The sequence below is a fragment of the Cavia porcellus genome, unplaced genomic scaffold (genome assembly GCF_034190915.1).
Source record: "Cavia porcellus strain 051 isolate PalLab524CR breed Dunkin Hartley unplaced genomic scaffold, mCavPor4.1 scaffold_42, whole genome shotgun sequence".
NCBI classification, from domain to species: Eukaryota; Metazoa; Chordata; class Mammalia; order Rodentia; family Caviidae; genus Cavia; species Cavia porcellus.
This window is the reverse complement of record NW_026947525.1, coordinates 3301913-3315104: the sequence shown is the minus strand read 5'-3', so window position 1 is coordinate 3315104 and position 13192 is coordinate 3301913. Positions and strand designations below refer to the sequence as shown.

The following is a 13192-nucleotide window of genomic DNA, read 5'->3' as shown; positions in this document are numbered from 1 at the left end:
GTTTCTGTTCTCTAAAATAGAAGAATACTGTTTAGAATGATGGAGTTTAAGAATGGAATATATTTACTGAGAGGAAGAAAGCTTCTGTCTGGGAGACAGAAGGGGTCCTGAGTGGGTTGCCAAAGACTCTGTATTTAGAGAGTAAAAACAGGAGGTTAGATGGGTCAAAAGAGGGGAAGAATGGGAATTTGCAAGGTGAGCATAAGGCGGGATAGAGCTGTGTTCAACCAATAGTGTCAACTTCTCAGGTAAAATTGATTCAAGTAGGAACAAATGGGGGAGCATGTCCCATAATAAGTGGGCTTGCTTAACAGCATGGACTCTTCCTGTAGGGGGTTGGGATGGTGAGTCTTGACTTCTTCACTGTGATAGAGAACTATTTGGACTATTGGTCCTTAGCACTTGCTGTATTTCTGTTGGCTTTTGTCTTGAGATTTTGTCAGAGCAGGAGGTGATTGTCTCTTCCAAGGCTATAAGCAATCTGTATTTATCCCTTGCTCCTTTGAGTCTCAGCCCTGTTGTTACAGGCAGCTGAGTTGGTTAGAAATATATAGGCAGTGAGACAGGACTAGGTTCTAGAAATGACCAATGCAAAAGCCCAGATACCTTGCAACCATGGAGGAGATGGATACCTCCTGTTTTGGGTCAGGCCTCAAGACAAAACACCAAGCAAATGCATCCCTTTCCTAAAGGCTGAGCCAGTGCTGACAGACAGGCATGGACTGGCTCTGACCTGGCTGATTCCCCAGTCTCAGCCCCACTGCTGGTCTCATTGTTCTGTTGCACCCTACATCATATAACCTTTTTTTTTTCCTAGAAAATATCTGGTGGATCCTAGCACAAGAAATCAAAAGGGAATTTATAATTATCTCTTAACTGTAGCTGTTAAGCATCCAGAAGATTAATACTATACAGTGCAGGACAAGCAGTAAACTTAATATAGAACATTAAATGGAACTGTTATTTTCTATTAACCATGGGTGTTTTATGGGTGTTTTAACATTTGAGCACTGCAGAAATTTGTGACATATTTTGGACTGCTCACTATTACATTACATAAATTTCTGCTAAAAATTTGATTTGACTGGTGATCTTGTATTGGCCTGATCTAAATCACCAGGCTGAAACACAAGAAAAAGTCATAAGACATCTAGATATGAAACAAAATATATTTGAAGGCATGAATATACCATCAGATCAGCAACAGTGAATTGTCTTTGTAATGTGAACTTTACTTGAGCTTTCTCCCATGAGGCTATAGAGTTTATTTGGACCTACAATCAGTGAACCTTATCTGGTTAAAGTTACCTGGTTGTCCATGTGTAAATACCATATAGTCTCCCTAGTTTGAGAAATGGTGAGAGTACATAAGAGTTTGTAGTAATGCTGCTTCCCCATTGCATTGTTTGGAGCCTTATAATCTTCCCATTCAATATTCAGAATGGTTTCATCCTGGGTTGTTTGATTTTATTCAGAACCAAATAACACAAAATGAACAATGGTTACTGTATTATCTATGAATATTTGAACAGCTTTTTTAGAAAACAAGACATTATAATAGCTAGTGCTGATTTAATATCATCTTGTTTTGAAGTGCTCACATGGTTTTAGTCTTCTATTCCCATTGGTTCTATCTTGTTGTATCTTATTGTTTGTATTATTTGTGATAGTATAAACAAATATTTGATGGACAATGAGACAATACAGTAACCATTGTTCATTTTGTGTTATTTGGTTCTGAATAATCTGTAATAATTTCATGCTCTTTGATGGTTATATAATATTTTGTTATGTTTGGTACTATTGTGTATGAAAATATACTCAACTCCTTCAATGAGACATTATAGTAGTTACTGATGTCAGGTTGTCTTGTGTTTAAATACTGTGTTGCTTCAATTGTGCTCTAATCTCATTTGTTAAGTCCTCTTTTATTTTAATCTCTTTGAAATTAAAACAAATTTTTTAAAAAGTTACCAGGTGGCCACTTTCTTGTTTATCAGTTGGAGGGCTGTTTAATGTTGCCTCACCCCAAGGAATTTTGTTTAACCAATTTTAGCATCATTTTGACCAGCTGGCAAGCTAGGTGAAAGCATGTCTTTTAAATCTGTTACCGAAATAAACCTTTATTACATGATTTGAAAATATAAATGTTGAGGAAAAAGTTGTTGAGCTCAAATAAAAAGAAAAGAGGTTCTATTAGAGCAGACAACTGGAAAAATGGACAACAGATATATAAACTGACAATCATCTTATAAAATTAGAGTGAACTCAAATATATTTGGCCAACTTGAGTTATCATGAATAGAGTAGAGTGAACCTTCTTATAGATCAATTAATAGATATCTCTTGAAATAAGAATACCAGAAAAGGACCCTAACTGATGGTTAACCTGAGGTAGCTCAGAAAGTTAAAAAGAACGAACACAAATATTACTTAATCCATTAGATCCATGCTTTTCCCAAAATAGCAGTAGAGATGAGCCCAGCAGGTGCATGTGTATAATCAACATGGGTGCTGGCAAGCATTTGGCCTGCCAGAAGTCTGCAATGCCAGAGACTGAGTATGGTGGGCAGGCAGAGAAAATGGTGATGCAGGCAAAGGAGAAAAAGAACACTCAGATGGGACAGATGGCTAGGGCAGGGGGATTGAGAAGTGAGAGCCTTATGAGAAATGCTAGGGCAAGTATTAGAGACTGTAGGGGAAAGATTGGAGACACTAGGGGGGAAGATTGGAGACCCTAGAGGGAGGATTGGAGACCCTGGGGAGTGAAGGAGGAGGAGAGGATGGCGCAGGGGGCATAGAAACCTTTGGCTGAGAAAGCTGCGGGATTTAGTATGAGAGATATGGGAAGAAGCTATAAAGACAGAAGCCACATCATAAGTGAGGGGAAGGGAGAAATCCTGGTGGAGCAAGCTAGCCAGGAGTACTTGGGCCATCACAGAAGACAGTGTGAGAGAAAATCATGTCCTTACAGTGAAGAAAGCCTAAAAATGAAGGGATTTTGCCAACTTTTGACCATTTTGACAAAAGCATAAATAAAAGACTAGCTTTTTAGTTTTTGTAGCCTTTTAGAGGCCCAAAGCACCAAGTTTACTAACCAGGCACCACAGAGGTGTTATTTCTGGAGGACAGGATGTGGTCCCCATGACCGAATTATAAGGGAGCTAAGAGAACAATTTCACCACAGGAACTAAGAGCTGTAGCTCCCCCAAGGAACATGGAAGCTGTGCTCAGTCACACACAACATAAGAGATCATAATCTATTTTGAAAGTGTGACAGGCAAAATCCCAACACCCATTCTTCTTGGCAGGTAACCATGAGAGCAGGGCAGGATCTCAGCACACAAAAATCTCAGTGTTATGTGTGGCCTAAGGAGTGTGGAAACTAGTAACCTGTTTGGGGATGGCAGGATGGGTTTTCTGTCACAAGCTTGCTAAGGAACAAAAACAAAAACAAACAAACAAACAAAAAAAAAAAACCCAGACGGTATCTCACCCATGTTCAGTGCGTAAGGTTACTGTTGTATGCAGATTAGCAGTGGCAAGTAAACTGTCCCGGAGGAAGAAAGAGGTGGTTTTAAGGAAGAAGGACTCAAAATGGGAGGGATTCCCAGGAGCCAATCAATCCACCTTAGTGGTCAGAGAACCAAATGATAGGATTTTTGGCGTGCTAAAAGAGAGAATACAAAATAAAAATGTCATATGTGGGCATACATATAGCTTTCCATTGGAGTGGTGCTTAAAGACGGCATTGCTGATATGCAAGTAGCTGATTGGGACTCTTTTCATGCCACAGGTAAGTTGCATAGGAGAGGGGAAAGAGACCTCAAGATAACTGTCCCCTGGTCCCACCTCCCAGTGCTGAAATATCCCATCTAGAGGAAAATCCTCTCAATTTCTTTCTCACAAAAAATATATTCTGCTCTTACTTCCATTGTTCTTCATTATTCATTCTTCAATTTTAGAGAACCTAAACTCATACCCAACATAGTAGGTCAGGAGTTTCATTCCCCTATGTCACTGTCTGATTGCTTATATTTCTAACTAACTCAGCTGCCCATAAAATTAAGAATCATTTGTCAACTTCACTTAGCATAATTGGAGCAAATAAAATGTACTTAATGGATATAGTGAAATATATGTTTAAAATGAAAAAATAATTATCACAGTTTCTCTATCTAGCATCACCAAACATTTTCAGCTTTCAAGTATGTGGAAAAATAAAAACTAAAAACAACTCTCAGCAAATACCCATAGTATAAAGGACAGTATATCATTCACCGTATTTACCATGTTATCTGTGGATATTTTGTAGACCAAAAAAGAAAAATTGAGCCGTTGAATGAACAACAATCAATTTCAATAATTGTGCTCATAGAACTACATGGTTGAGAATTGTAGAAAAAAAATTTTGGTACCAGGTATTGAACTCATGACTGTTATACTCTAGAAAAAATACCTTCATTATATTTGAATTATAGCAAATTACCTGTAACATGTCCATACCATATATATGTTTTCCTTCTCCATCTGGGTGATCTAATTGATATGTTAATCAATGCTCTCCTCTGTAAAGAATTTTAAAATCTTACCTAATTGATATGTTAACCATTGCTGCCCTCTACAAATAACAGATGTAGTGCTAATATAAGCTAACAAAGGTTGTTAATTGCTACTAGACTTCTCTATTCTCTGCTGAAGGAAACAGAATTGATTCCTGTTTACAGGAAATCTTGCTTGTTTGCAGAAAAATTTGCTTGTTACCTGAACTTTGCTCTTCCCAATGTAATCGCTGTGATCTTGTTCTGTAGTGCACCCCAGCCACCCTCCTTATATTGTGAGACCAGCAGCTGTTTGCAGTTTTACAAGATAAAAGCCTGCCTTTTACCTGGGAGGTGCGCAGACTGCAAATTGGCTCCTGGAGACTGTGTCACTAGGCCGGGCCTAAAATAAAGCCTTTGCTCCCTAAATTTTAATATCTTGCTTCCTTAAATATTATTCTGGGGTCTGAGTTATCACAATGAGCTTGTGCTTACCTGGGTGGTGCTTATACCACTGAGTTCAATGCCCAGCCTGAACAGCCTTAGATTCTAAATATGACTATTACTACTCTTCAATTTGCCATTGACAGATTTAATTGAAAATCTTGTTCATCTACATCTTCACAAATGAAATTATTTTCTTTCCTTGCAGTTTAAATTACTTTTTTTTAGGTACTGGGGATCAAACTAACAACCTGGCACTGGCCAGGCAGGTACTTCTGCCTGCTGAGCTAAAACCCAGGCCCCTATTAAATGATATTTTATTAAATATATAAATATCACTTTATCCATTCAAATAGTATTGTGATTTTATTACAGGAGGCCAAGGTACACAGAAATTGATAAATAGTCAGAGAGGAAATGGACCCTCAAAGGAATCAATGTAAAAAATCTAAATACGGGGGCTAGAGATTTAGCTCAGTGGCATAAGCGCCTGCTTTGCAAGCAGGCAGTCATGAGTTCAATCCCAGGTACTGATAAAAATGAAAAAGACAAAAAAAAAAAAAAACTAAATACAACAATCACTGCTAGAGGCACAGCTGAAGCAAGCCAGACCTGAATGTGCAGATGCAGTAACCATGTCTACATGCCTCTTAAACAGAAAAACAATGTGATAGCTCGGAAAACAGAATAAAATCCAAGGAAGCAAGAATTAAAATTTGGGGAGCAAAGGCTTTATTTCCATGCCTGGGAGCACAGTCTCCTTAGGATCGACCCAAAGACCACGCACCTCACAGTTGGGGGAAGAGGCTTTTAAAGCTGAAAATCACAGAAATGTTGTAATCACTGACACAGTTAGATAGTATCTGGGCTTTACAAAACTTCCTGAAATTTCCTTAAAGTTAAGCATTTTCTAAAGAACAACACATTTTATTATAGCCCACCAGGTAGGGGAGGGGGTTATAAGAAACTGAAACCTAAGGCTTTTACGGCCTTTCAGGAAATTGAAACTTAACCTAGATAGAGAGGAAGGGGGAAGGTGGGAGAGGGAAGGGGAAGGCAGTGTAGCGCACACAGAGCAGAATTAAGGCACAATGTTAGAGCTAGGCTATAACATTCCCCTCTGATGTTGTAACATAGGCCAAATCCTTGGCCTTATTTTATTATTACTTAAGTGCCTCTGGGAACACGCCCGTATGCTTGTTGTCTAACCATCATTAATTTTTGTTTTGCATCTAATATCTGATATACATAGTCAGCTTATTGATTATGCAGGGGCCTAAAGTAACTAATACTAGAATCATAACAAGAGGACCAGCTAACATCGCTATTATACTAGTCATCCATGGTGAGAGGGAGAACATTTGTTCCATCCACTGCGGAGGTCCTTGTCTTAGTTTTTATCTTTCCTATAGACATTTCTGGAGTTCAGCCAAATTTTGTTTTACTATCCCAGACTTATTAGCATACAGGCAACATTTTTCCCTTAATGTCAAACACAATCCTCCTTTTTTAGCTAATAGGAGGCCTAGCCTTCTACGATTTTGGAGAGCTACTTCAGCTAATGCACCAAATGAGCTTTCTAACGCCTCAATGGCATTGTGAATTTGTTTCATTCCTTCATCTACCCTTTTGGATAAAATGTGTTAATGGTATGTACTAACTCCAAGGGAGGCAGCCCCCAGCCCGAGGGCTGAGAATATACTGATTCCAGCCATAATAGGAAGAACTGGACTTCTCTTATCTATTTGGTGGCTGGTAGAGATGAGGGCCCTATGTTCTTCTTCTTCGGAATGCCAGTAAATTCTCGGCAGGATCTGGGTCAGCACACAAACTTCATTCTGTTCAATAACAAACTTTCTTGAAGCAATACAGGGGTACCATTCCAAAGTACAAGCCCACTAATGGCTGGCTGGGGCCACTATGGGAGTATTATTACCAGACCCTGTAATGCGATAGGAATGGGAGAGATCAAAATATTCAGGAGCCGTGTGGCTGCAGTGATATATATAGGACCCATTTAAACCCTCTAGACTGGTACTTTTCCACAGAGATTGAGGGAGAAATATATCACATCTGGTGGCACTGGAGGCTAGTTTACTGGTGACTGTGATGTAACCCTTGTAGAAGGGAGGCTCAGAGGACAGACATGGGATTGTCAGACCACTGTCAATGGAGCCATTAATTAGCTCAGCTACTATTTCTAAGGGTTTGGAATATCTCCATCATTGAGGGTGGCATGTGGGTTTCAGGCTCAAGACCAGTTACTAACGAGGGTGTAAGTTCCTGTCTAGACTTCACTGGGCCAGTTTCTTGTGGCCTCTTAGTGGATGCAAGTTGGAATGGGGTTGATCTGGACCAGGCACCTCAACTTTGATCCAATATTTGAGGTCTTCTTTCTTTTTCCACATGCACATTTTTACTTGGGGTTGGTTTGTATCATACAGAGTTCCATTACAAAGAGCTTCAGGCACTGGAAGCATTGGAGTGCGCCTCCAGAATTGGCTTGGAATGGACATTGGCACCTTGATTGGAGTAGGTACCACCAGTGGGCAGCATTCCTTTTTGTATTGAACTACAGGAGCTTTTCTGGTGGTTTGTATAGAATGTTAATATTAACTCCAGGGTCATACCCAGTGCAATAGACCTTAACCCAGAGTGCCTCCTTTGCGGTGGACACTGCTGCCCCGGCCACTCATTTGCTGTTCTGGATGAAGCTATTTCCATCGATGAAATAGTTTTCGGCATCTCCCAAACACTGATTGGTGAGATCAGCCCATAGGTTCTGTTGTAGATCGAGGATGTCAGCACACTCATGGAGAGGAGTATGTTGACTCTCTGGGTCATCATCGTGCATAAGGGTGGCTGGGTTTAAAGCTGCAGAAGCCTTGAAATCTACTGACTCTTGGTCTAGCAGCAGAGCCTGATAGTGTAAAATTCTAGTGTTCGAGAGCCATTTTTAGGAGGGGTTTTGAGAAGAGTCTCTAAACTGTGGGAGGTCACCATAGAAATCTTTTGTATAAGAGTGAGTTTTTTATCCTCCTTCAGTAGCATCACCAGAGGGGCTAGAATTCTTAGGCATGGAATGCCTCTTGCTACTGGATCGAGTCTTTTAGAGAGGTAGGCTATAAGCCTCTTCCAAGGGACAATGTCTTGAGTCAAGACTCTTTTTACAATGCGTATGAGCTCATCCATGAACAAGGTAAATGGCTTGGTAACATTAGGGAGTCCCAGGGCTGGAACCTCAGTCAGGGCCTGTTTGAGCTATTAGAAGTCCTGCTCGCAGTCATTGGTCCAGTCTAATGGCTTTTGGGTCTCTCCCTTAAGAGAGTCATACATCAGGTGAGCCATTTCGATGAAATTTAGAATCCACAGCCTACAGTACCTGACAGCTCCCAGAAACTTGCATACTTCTTTCATAGTTTCTGGGGTTGGTATCTGTAATATGGCTTGGACTCTTTCTCTAGACAAAGTTCTTTTGCCTTCTTGCAACTTGTGGCCCAGGTAAATCACAGACTGGTGGCACAACTGGGCCTTCTTATCTGAGAATTTATAGCCTAATTTCCCCAAAGTCTTTAACAGTTCCTCTCTTGCCTCTCGACAAGTCTCTAATGAAGAGGAGGCTACCAACAACTCACCCACATACAGAGCACTATCTTGGGGTGTTCTTCCCTAAATCTCAAAAGATCTCTGGCTAGTGCCTCGTGGAAAAGGGTGGGTGAGTTCTTAAAGCCCTGAGGTAAGTGAGTCCAGGTCAGCTGTTCCTTCACTTCTGAATCTGGGTCAGTCCACTCAAAGGCAAAAAGGAGTTGACTCACCTGTGTGAGGGGCAGAGTGAAGAACACACCCTTTAGGTCCAAAACAGAGTACCAGTTGTTCTCCGGATTGAAGAGGCTAAAGAAGAGTATAAGGGTTAGGCACCATTGGGTGTAGAGTCAGTACTCATCTATTACCCTCTTGGAGATCCTGTACAAGACAATAGTCATTTGTCCTGGCTTCTGGACTAGAAGTAGAGGTGTATTCCTTGGAGAGACACAAGGAATTAAGATACCATTGTCTCTAATCTCTGAATGTGGACTTTGATCCATTTTCAGGCTTTGATCCCTTTGTAGTCTTAACGGGTGTTGCAAATGGGGTGTCCCTAGGGTAGGAGCTCCACCACAAGGGGCAGCTGGTTAATTGCTAGCCCTGGTGGGGGGTTGGTTTCTGCCCAAACTTCTGGGATTTCCTGCTTCCATTTGCTTAACAATTTTAATTCTAGGTCAGTTTATAATGTCTCAGGTACACTGGACAAATTTCCCAGTAGGCGGTAATTTTCTCCTACTGGGAAAAGAGCTAGCACTCTGATGTCTTCTGAGTCCAGAATTGTATCCACCCCCAGTTTTAGTCTTAGCTCAGGTGTAAAGAAGTCAATATGCACTTGCAATATATGGAGGAGATCTCGTCCCAAGAGAGGGTCTGGACACCCAGGAGCCGATAGAAAATCATCTTGGACCAGTTTATGTCCAGGTCAAGCAAAACTAGCTGTCACTTTTGGGTACAATTTTCATCTCGCTGTGGCTCTGATTACATTGACTGAACTCTTGGTTAGCTTTCCTAAAGGTTGGGTCAGCACAGAATAGGTGACTCCTGTATTGACCAAGAAGTCCACCAGTTGCTTTCCCACTTGAAGAGTTATCCAGGGCCCGGGCGGTGGTGTCGATCCCTGACCTCCTCATTGTTGAGACAACAGGGCCTTTGTCTCTTTTTATAGCTTGACCTTTAACTTTGGGCCATCTTTATGCCAATGTCCCATCTCTTTGCAATATGCACATTGTTCTTTATCTAAAGGAGGCCACTGGCCTTTAATCTCCTTTTTCCCAATGCTAGTCAATCTTTTAGCTTCTTTTACACCAAACAATTCCTAGTCATCTTTTTATTTGTGGCTTCTAGTAGGGTCTCCCTTTTGTTGAAAACCTTCTGTGCTATCTCTATCAGCTGGCTGAGGGACATCCCTTCAAATCCCTCAAGTTTCTGTAACTTTTTCCTAACATGGGGGGCCGACTGAGACACGAAAGCAATGTTAATCATTTGAGTGTTTTCAGATGCCAACGGATAAATTGGAGCATGTAATCTGTAGGCCTCTAGGAAGTGCTCCAAGAACATAGCAGGAGACTCATCAGCTAACTGTCTTACCTCACTCACTCGAGACAGATTGGTAGACTTGTTAGCAGTGGCACAAAGTGCATCTAGGAGCCTCAGGCAATAATCATCAAGAGCCTTCTTACCTCCATCCGTGTTGGGGTCCTATTCCGGTTGAGAGGAAGGGAACAGACGTTCACATCTCTGCTGATGAGCGGATAGAGATCCACCCAGATCCCAAACTCCCTTTTGTCCTAAAGTGTAGATACGCATTCTTCCCTTGACCATAAAAAGAATGCACAGGATCTGCTAACAGTCATCCCAAGTGGGGCTATGGGTAGAGAAAACAGATTCTATAAGGTTAATCAGAGTTTCTGGGTCCTTTGAGAAAGGGGGGTTTTGAGTTTTCCAGTTAGAGATCAGAGTTAGTGTACAGAAACATGGAGCCCCCTCTTGGGGGTGGGGACTTCCTGCAAAGGGTACAGTGGTGCTGCTTCGGGACCTTGTTCTGGAGGTCCCTCCAGCCGTGGGTGGTGGTGGGTTTGGATAAGATGATGCGGGGAGGAGTGGTGAGTCAGGATGGGGACTAGGGGCAGGGTACGGGGGAGGGGGCAAGGGAAGAATGTCTAGTGGGTCAGAAGAGTCTTCACTTGGAGGCAAAACTGGAGGTGCATTGTGTCCAGGTGCCTCCTCTTCAGCCTTTGTTTTCAGTTTGAGGGCTTCTAGAACTCCATCCTGAGACGGCTTAATCCATGAGGGGGCATCATAGATTATATCTATCTAAATCTGAATACAGACAATTTGGTCAGGATGAGCAGGGGGCCCAAAAACATACTGGTGAACAGCCTGCGCAGTTCCCAGGTCAAAAGATCCAGAAGGGGGCCAGACCCCTTGGGTCCCCAATGGCCACTCCTGTGTGACAAAAGTTGTTAATCTGGCCTTATGGACCTTTTCCCCATATCCCTCAGCTCATCACTTAAATTGTTTGAAGTGATCAAGCACAAGGCCGAGGGGAGCACTGGAAAAAGACTTGGTCTGACCCATGGTTGACAATGCTGCTGGTTTACTTTTCCTGTCAGGAAATTTAAGAGACAAAGACAGGGTCAGAAGGAAATGACCAATTATTAATAAGATGAAGAGAATGGTTAAAGTTGCTCTGGCTGGCTTTTGGCTTGCAGAAGTGGTTCCTAGGAGAAAATGTTCTGTCACAGTCAGGTGACCAAAAGGACAATTAGACCACATAGACACAAAGCCAAACATAAAAGACATGACACGCTGTAGCAAAAAATGGCATTTGCTCAAAAAGTCAATCAATTCTGGATTTCTGGAGGAATTTACCAAACTAGCCAATGGTGCAGTTCGCTACGTAAGGCAGAGTCACAAATGGACAGAGTGCATCGCAAAAGCCAACTGACTCCAGACTCAGGAGATCCCCGCACCCCAAATTGAGGGCATCCCCTCCAAAAGTACAAAAATACAAAGTGACTATGGCCCAAACAAACTCCCCAGAGTACTTACTTTCAAATGTTCAGAATTGAGTCTGGGGTCTTGCTCCCCTCCCAGACAAGACCCCAAATGTGATAGTTCAGACCCCAGAATAAAATCCAATGAAGCAAAAAATTAAAATATGGGGATCAAAGGCTTTATTTCCAGTCCTGGGGGCACAGTCTCCTTAGGATCGACCCAAAGACCATGCTCCTCACAGTTGGGGGGAGAGGCTTTTAAAGCTGGAAACTGCAGGAATGTTGTAATTGCTGACACATCTGGGCTTTACAGAACTTCCTGAAATGTCCTTGAAGTTAAGCATTGTCTGAAGAACAACACATTTTTTATAGACCACGGGTAGGGAAGGGGGTTACAAGAAACTGAAAACTAAGGCTTTTACGGCCCTTCAGGAAATTGAAACTTAACCTAGATAGATAGGAAGGGGGAAGGGGGAAAGAGGAAAGGAGAGGCAGTGCAGTCAAACAGAACAGAAATAAGGTGCAATGGATAGAGCTATGCTATAACAAACAATAGCTTGAAATGTACTACAGTTATCACCACCTTCCCCAGGAAGTCCAGATAGGCATCTATTACCATACTCAATGACCAGAACAACTGGACTTTTATTCCCACAAAATGCCTTGGCTCTTTCTGCATACCTTTTCAGGGTGCCTTGCTACCCTTCTGAATAATATTAGTTAAGCACCTATAAGCTTAAAGGTTGATTGTAGTTTGAGACCCACACTGTACTCACATTCTGACTTTGCTGTATAAATGACCCCTGACAATACATCTATGGCCTAAACACTGAAGACCACTCCTGCAAAGGCAGGGCTATTCTGTCTTTTTTTTTTTAAAGAAAACTTTTTGAACTTCTTTTGATTTGTGACTTCATTCTTCAATGCTGTGAGCCAACCAACTTGCTGAATTTGCCATCAAACCAGGTAGGATTATATTTCTCCTATTTCAACTTGAATATCAAACATCTGCTAAAGCCCATGATTCAAAGCCTTGATTTCAAGCTGCTTATTTGCTCTGAGTTTGACATTTTCATGAACTTTTGGACCTCCTGTCTAGTAGACTGCAGATGTATTGGAGGAAGGAGGTCACTATTGTGATGTAGCACAATAGGTCCCATTCATAACTGTATTTTTCACTGCCTCCTGGGTGCCACTTCATGACCAGCTTTCCTCTGCAACATCATTCCATAATTCCCATTTTAGTTAAGTCAACTTTCATTCAGCTCTAATATTTTTGTTTTCTTTTAATAGTCTTCCTTTGTTCCTTGGTTTTTATATTTTTTCATTTTTGTTTTTTGTTTTTAAAGACATAGTCCCACTTTGTAGTTCTGGCTCACCTTGCACTCACTATGTAGGGTAGTCTGTCCTTGAATACATGGCCATTCTCCTGTTTCAGCCTCTTTAATGCCGGGTAAAGAGGTGGATATCATAACACATGGTGTTTGTCTTTTTTCTTCCCTCCTTTTCAATATTATTCTTTCATTAAGGTGACACTGTATTTAATCTATGTTCTTGCTTGTGTCAGTAAACCTTTCTGGAGCTGGAGGTCAGTTTGTGAACAACAATATATGAATCCACACAGAC

The 13192-nt window shown here is 41.5% G+C and overlaps 1 long non-coding RNA gene across 2 annotated transcripts in view; it reads right to left on the bottom strand.

Annotated features, from left to right (window-relative positions):
• The window catches only part of LOC134474896 (uncharacterized), a 29414-nt gene extending 16746 nt beyond the window's left edge, over positions 1–12668 (bottom strand). The window contains exons 1-2 of one of the 2 annotated variants that reach the window (XR_010045817.1): positions 10250–12668; positions 8801–8876 (exon numbers count right to left, since the gene is read on the bottom strand). This is a non-coding gene — a long non-coding RNA (uncharacterized LOC134474896). Of the gene's footprint in view, positions 1–8800 lie in introns of both variants that reach the window. The other variant, XR_010045816.1, reaches the window with a different exon arrangement.
• Between the last annotated feature and the right edge of the window lie 524 nt (positions 12669–13192).